This window comes from Mus musculus, chromosome 4, assembly GCF_000001635.26.
Source record: "Mus musculus strain C57BL/6J chromosome 4, GRCm38.p6 C57BL/6J".
Lineage (NCBI taxonomy): Eukaryota > Metazoa > Chordata > Mammalia > Rodentia > Muridae > Mus > Mus musculus.
This window is the reverse complement of record NC_000070.6, coordinates 16,854,888-16,862,388: the sequence shown is the minus strand read 5'-3', so window position 1 is coordinate 16,862,388 and position 7,501 is coordinate 16,854,888. Positions and strand designations below refer to the sequence as shown.

Below are 7,501 nucleotides of genomic sequence, written 5' to 3'. Positions count from 1 at the left end.
AGCCGTCTCAATTAATCTCTCAAACACTGGATCATTAAGCAGGAAACATACCCCAGCTGATATGAGTCCCCCAACACACAAACAGTAGAGGGCTGCCAGGTATATGTTAATTCAGAGATGAAACACCTAACCCTCAAGAGACTGGAGGCCCTAGGGAGTTTAGAGGTTAGGTGGGGTATGGCAAGGGAACATCCACATGGAGACAGGGGCAAGGGGCAGAGGTATGGGATGTGGAACAGTCAAAGGGTGAATGGGGGTGGAAGAAAATATGGAGTATAAAAAAATAAATAATTTTTTTAAAAATAGATATATAGTCAGTTTTATTAGAAGAGTAAAATGGGGTTGGGCCATGGCTGAAGGAGTAAGATGCTTTTCTCACAGGTGTGAAGACCTGCATTTATTCCCTACCAAATAGCTATAACCCGAGGGCTCAGGATGTTGGGAGAGTTAGGATAGCTGGGTCATCAACTCTAGATCAGTGATTGACTGTTTTAAGAAGAAAAGAGCCAGTAGTGGTGGCCCACACTGGTAGGATTTCCTGAAGGAGGCAGAGTCAGGAGGATCACAAGTTTGAGGCCAGCCTGGGCTACACATGTGCTCACTACGGCAGCACATATAATAAAATTGTAATGATACAGAGAAGATTAACATGTCCCTGCCCAAGGATGACATGGAAATTCATGAAGCATTTCCTACTTTTTATCAGAAATGGAAAGAGAAATATAATAACAGAATCTGAGGAAATCCAAAAAATCATCAGATCCTACTACAAAAGCGTATGCTCAACAAAACTAGAAAATCTAGATGAAATGGACAATTTTCTATACAGATACCAGGTACCAAAGTTAAATCAGGATGAGATAAATGATCTAAACAGTCCTATATCCCCTAAAGAAAGAAAAACAGTCATTAATAGTCTCCCAACAGCAGCAGAAACAACAACAACAACAACAACAACAACAACAAAATGTCCAGGATCAGATAGGTTTGGTGCAGAGTTCTATCAGACCTTCAAAGAAGACCTAATTCCAATTTTCCTCAAACTATTAAAAAGAAAAAAGAAACATAATGTACTCTACCCAAATCGTTCTATGAAGCCACAATTACTCTGATACCTAAACCACACAAAGACCCAACAAAGAAAGAGAACTTCAGACCAATTTTCCTTATGAATATCCATGCAAAAATACTCAATAAAATCCTCATAAACTGAATCCAAGAACACATCAAAATCATCATCCATCATGATCAAGTAGGCTTCATCCCAGGGATGCAAGGATGGTTCAGTATATGGGAATCCAACAATGTAATTCACTATATAAACAAATTCAAAGACAAAAACCACATGATCATCTCATTAGATGTGGAGAAAGCATTCAACAAAGTCCAACACCCCTTTCATGATAAAAGTCTTGGAAAGATCAGGATTTCAAGGCCCATACCTAAACATAATAAAAGCAATATATAGCAAACCAGTAGACAACATAAAACTAAATGGTGAGAATCTGGAAGCAATCCCACTAAAATCAGGAACTAGACAAGGCTGCCCACTCTCTCCCTACCTATTAAATATACTACTTGAAATCCTAGCCAGAGCAATTAGACAACAAAGGGAGATAAAGGAGATATGAATTGGTAAGAAAGAAGTCAAAATATCACTATTTGCAGATGATATGATAGTATATATAAGTGACCTTAAACAATCCACCAGGGAACCTCTAAAACTGATAAAGAAATTCAGTGAAGTAGCTGGATATAAAATTAATTCAAATAAATAAGTGGCTTTTCACTACACAAGAATAAAGAGGATGAAAAATAAATCTTTGAAACAACACCCTTCACAATAGTTACAAATAATATAAAATACCTTTGTGTGACTCTAACTAAGCAAGTGAAAGATCTGTATGCTAATAACTTCAAGTCTCTAAAGAAAGAAATTGAAGATCACAGAAGATGGAAAGATCTCCCATGATCATGGATTGCCATGATTAATATCATAAAAATGTTTATCTTGGCAAAAGCAATCTGCAGATTCAATTCAATCTCCATCAAAATTCCTACTAAATTCTTCATAGATTTAGAAAGGGCAATTTGCAAATTCATCTGGAATAACAAAAAAACTAGGAAAGTGAAAACTATTCTCAACAATAAAAGAATCAATGGTGGAATCATCATCCCTGACCTGTAGCTGTACTACAGAGCAATTGTGATAAAAACTGCATGATACTGGTAAAGTGACAGACCATTAGATCAATGGAACAGAATTGAAGATCCAGAAATGAACCCACACACCTATCATCACTTGATCTTTGACAAGGGAGCTAAAACCATCAGTGGAAAAATGACAGCATTTTCAACAAACGGTGCTGGCACAACTGGAGGTTATCATGTTGAAGAAAGCGATTTGATCCATTCTTATCTCCTTGTATTAAGATCATATCTAAGTGGATCAAGGAACTCCACATAAAACCAGAGACACTGAAACTTATAGAGGAGAAAGTAGGGAAAAGTCTCGAACATATAGGCACAGGGGGAAAATTCCTGAATAGAACAGCAATGGCTTGTGCTGTAAGAATGAGAATCGAAATGTGACCTCATAAAATTGCAAAGTTTCTGTAAGGTAAAAGACACTGTCAAAAACACAAAAAGACCACCAACAGATTGGGAAAAGATCTTTGCCAATCCTAAATCAGATAGGGTACTAATATCCAATATATATAAAGAACTCAAGAAGGTGGACTCCAGAAAATCAAATAACCCCATTAAAAATGGGGTACAGAGCTAAACAAAGATTTCTCACCTGAGGAATACTGAATGGCTGAAAAGCACCTGAAAAAATGTTCAGCATCCTTAATCATCAGGGAAATGCAAATCAAAACAAACCTGAGATTCCACCTCACGCCAGTCAGAATGGCTAAGATAAAAAATCCATGTGACAGCAGATGCTGGCAGGGATGTGGACAAAGAGGAACACTACACCATTTTTGGTGGGATTGCAAGCTGGTACAACCAACCTGGAAGTCAGTCTGGAGGTTCCTCAGAAAATTGGATATAGTACTACTGGAGGATCCAGCAATATCGCTCCTGGGCATATATCCAGAAGATGTTCCAACTGGTAAGAAGGACACATGCTCCACCCTGTTCGTAGCAGCCTTATTTACAATAGTCAGAAGCTGGAAAGAACCCAGATGCCCCTCAAAAGAGTAATGGGTACAGAAAATGTGGTATATTTACACAATGGAGTACTACTCGGCTATTAAAAAGAATGAATTTATAAAATTCCTAGGCAAATGGATGGATCTAGAGGGCATCATCCATCTAGAGGGCATCATCCTCAGTGAGGTAACCTAATCACCAAAGAACTCACATGATATGTCCTCATTGATAAGTAGATATTAGCCTAGAAACTTAGAATAACCAAGATACAAGTTGCAAAACATATGAAACTCAAGAAGAACGAAGATGAAAATGTGGTCACTTTTCCCCTTCTTAGAACTGGGAACAAAACACCCATGGAAGGAGTTACAGAGACAAAGTTTGGAGCTGAGACGTAAGGATGGACCATCTAGAGACTGCCATACCCAGGGATCCATCCCATAATCAACCTCCAAAAACAGACACCATTGCATATGCCAGCAAGATTTTGCTGAAAGGACTCTGATATAGCTGTCTCTTGTGAGGCTATCCTGATGCCTGACAAACACAGAAGTGGATGCTCACAGTCATCTATTGGATGGATCACAGGGCCCCCAATGAAGGAGCTAGAGAAAGTACCCAAGGAGCTAAAGGGGTCTGCAACCCTTCGTGGAATAATATGAGTTAAACAGTACCCCCAGAGCTTGTGTCTCTAGCTGCATATGTACCCAAAGATGGCCTAGTTGGCCATCATTGAGAAGAGAGGCCCCTTGGTCTTGCAAACTTTATATTCCTCAGTAGAGGTAAACACCAGGGCCAAGAAGTGGGAGTGTCTGGGTAGGGGAGTTGGAGGGGGGAGGGTATGGTGGACTTTTGGGATAGCATTTGAAATGTAAAATAAGAAGATACCTAATTAAAAAAAAAAAAAACAGAGACACTCAAACTTATAGAGGAGAAAGTAGGGAAGAGCCTCGAAGATATGGGCACAGGGGAAAGGTTCCTCAACAGAACACCAGTAGCCTATGCTCTGAGATCAAGAATTAACAGACGGGACATCATAAAATCGCCAAGCTTCTGTAAGGCAAAGGACACTGTAAATAAGACCTAAAGGCAACCAAAAGATTTGGAAAATGTCTTTACCAGTCCTAATTCTGATAGGGGGCTAATATCCAATATATATGTATATATATATATATATATATATATATATATATATATATATATATATATATATATATCAAGAAATTGGAGAATTTGGACTCCAGAAAAACAAACAACCCTATTTAAAAATGGGTTACAGAACTAAACAACTGAGGAATACAGTATGGCTGAGAAGCACCTAAAAATGTTCACCATCCTCAATCATCAAGGAAATGCAAGTCAAAACAACCCTGAGATTCCACCTCACAGCAGTCAGAATGGCTAAGGTCAAAAACTTATGTGACAGCAGATGTTAGCAAGGATGTAGAGAAAGAGGAACACTCCTCCACTGCTGGTGGGACTGCAAGATGGTACAGCCACTCTGGAATTCAGTCTGGAGGTTCCTCAGAAAATTGGACATATATCTACAGGAAGATCCAGCAATACTAGTCTTGGATATATACCCAGAAAATATTCCAACATGTAATAAGGACATATTCTCCATTATGTTCATAGCAGCCTTATTTATAATAGCCAGAAGCTAGAAAGAACCCAGATGTCCCTCAACAGAGTAATGGATACAGAAAATGTGGTACATTTACACAATGGAGTACTACTCAGCTATTAAAAAGAATGAATTTATGAAATTCTTAGACAAATGGATGGATCTAGAGAATATCATCTTGAGTGAGGTAACCCAATCAGAAAAGAACACACATGATATTCAGTTACTGATAAGTGGATATTAGCCCAGAAGCTCAGAATCCTTCTTAGAATTGGGAACAAAATACCCATGGAAGGATTTACAGAGACAAAGTTTGGAGCACAGACTTAAGGAATGACCATCCATATTCTGTCCCACTTGCATATCCATCACATAAATAACCACCAAACCCAGACACGATGACAGATGTCAACAAGAGCCTGATCACATGGGCCTGATATAGCTGTCTCCTGAGGGACTCTGCCACTGACTGACAAATACAGAAGTGGATGCTCACAATCATCCATTGGATGGAGCACAAGGTCCCCAATGAAGAAGCTTGAGAAAGTACCCAAGGAGCTGAAGGGGTCTGAAGCCCCATAGGAAGAACATCAATATGAACTAACCAGTACCCCAGAGCTCCTTGGAACTAAACCACCAATCAAAGAAAACACATGGTAGAACTTGTGGCTCTAGCTGTATATGTAGCAGATGATTGCCTTGTTGGTCATCAATGGGAGGAGAGGCCCTAAGTCCTGTGAAGTTTCTGTGCCCCAGTATAGGGGAATGCCAGGACCGGGAATGGGATTGGTTGCATTGGGGAGCCCAGGGGATGGGATAGGGAATTTTCAGAGAGGAAACTAGGAAAGGCGATAACATATGAAATGTAAATAAAGAACATATCTAATAAAAAAATATTTAAAAAAAGAAGGAAAATGAACTTTTGAAATGACAGCTAACATTGACTTCTGGCCTGAACATGCCCCCACAAACACACACACTCAAAAAGAAAGAAGCAGATGTAATAGCAGCTCTGGGAATGTTTGAATGGAAAGAAATTAACACAACAGTGGAGAAGGTGGCAAAACAGAGTTGTTGAGGAGCAAATAGGAACAAAACTCAACAATATACACATGTCATACAATTATTACTTTGTATAATTTCTATAGAAAATTAAATGAGCTGGCAAGATGTATCAGTGGGGTAAGACACTTGCCTCCCAGTATGACAGCATGAGTTTGAACCTCAGGACTTCTGAATTTACAAGATTATTTTAAATATTTATTTTATTATTCATTAACAAATTATGCTTATTGCTTGGAGTGAATTAATGTAGCCTTAATTTCGAAGACTTTGGTTTGATTACAGATTTTCAATAACATGAGTCTAGGAAAATTCGTTGGAATTATATAACAAAAAGTAAATCATCAAATTGATTTTCTAATACCAAGTATCACCAAAGTCACATACATACAAACAACACTAAATGTTCTCAGCAAGTTTTATATCTGTACGTGTGTGTGTGTGTGTGTGTGTGTGTGTGTAACATTAATTAAGAAAAATAAGCAATGAATTTGAGAGGGAGGAACACAAGGGAGGCTAGAGGGTGAGAACATAGTGAAAATTCAGTGCACATACATTACATTTTTTAATTATAATAAAAAATAAATTAAAAAAATCACATCACTTCTTTTGTTTTTGTCATATCTCATGCTTTCCCAGATTTGAGTGAATTGTACTTACATAAGAAATCATTGTAATTGTTGCCATATAGCCAAAGTTTCATAATATGACTCAAGCTATTGTAAATTGCCTATAAGTGAAGATGAAAAGAAAGTTTTTTGTGATTGACTAAGCTGAGGAGTCCATGTACCTTCTAATGTTATAAATCAAGTCATCTTGTACAATCACTAACTATTAACTGTTAACAGATGATTTTTCTGTCCTGTAAGAAAGGTTCACCATAGCATCAGTAATAGTGTCAGGCTTTGGAACTTCCCTTTGAGACGGATCCCAAATTGGGCAGGTCACTGGACAACCTTTTCCTCAGTCTCTTTTCCATTTTTTATCTTTGCAGTTCTTTCAGACATGAACAATTCCTGGTCAGGGTTTTTGACTGTGAGAGGCCCAGCAAGCTGCTGACTGAGACAGATACAGGTACTTATATCCAACAAATAGACTGAAGTCAGGCCTCCTGTTATTGAATGAGGAAAAGGCTGGAAGAAGCTGAGGAGGAGAGCAATCCCATAGAAAGACCAGCAGTCTCAACTAACTTGGACCCCTGAGATCTCTGAGGCACTGAGCCAACAAACAGGCAGTATACATGAGCTGATCTGAGGCCCCCAACAAATATACAGCAGAGGACTGACTGCTCTAACCTCATTGGGGGAAGATGCACCTAACCCCCAAGAGACTTGAGGCCCCAGGGACTGGGGAGGCCTGGTGGGGTTGGAGGAACAACTTCTTGGAGAGAGGGAAGAAGGAATGAACTGAAGAACTGTGGGAGGGTGTACCAGGAAGGGGATAATGACTGGACTGTAAAAAAAAATAAAGGTAATTATTTAAAAAGAGAGAGAGAAGTTCACCAATTACAAGATACAAAAGGTAGAGAATTTCTACCACCTTCCACATTACTCGTGGATTCAAAATATTGTTATGTCAGTGGAAATTTGACTGTGACAGCAAGAAGCATTTTCAGAAGCTAAGAAAACTGGGATGAATACATGGAATCCATGAATGCAT

The 7,501-nt window shown here is 38.7% G+C and overlaps 1 non-coding gene across 1 annotated transcript; it reads left to right on the top strand.

Moving 5' to 3' along the window:
* Window positions 1–594: 594 nt before the first annotated feature.
* Window positions 595–700, top strand: Gm23975. Its single transcript, XR_003955435.1, has one exon. It is a non-coding gene; the product is annotated as a U6 spliceosomal RNA (small nuclear RNA).
* Window positions 701–7,501: the final 6,801 nt, after the last annotated feature.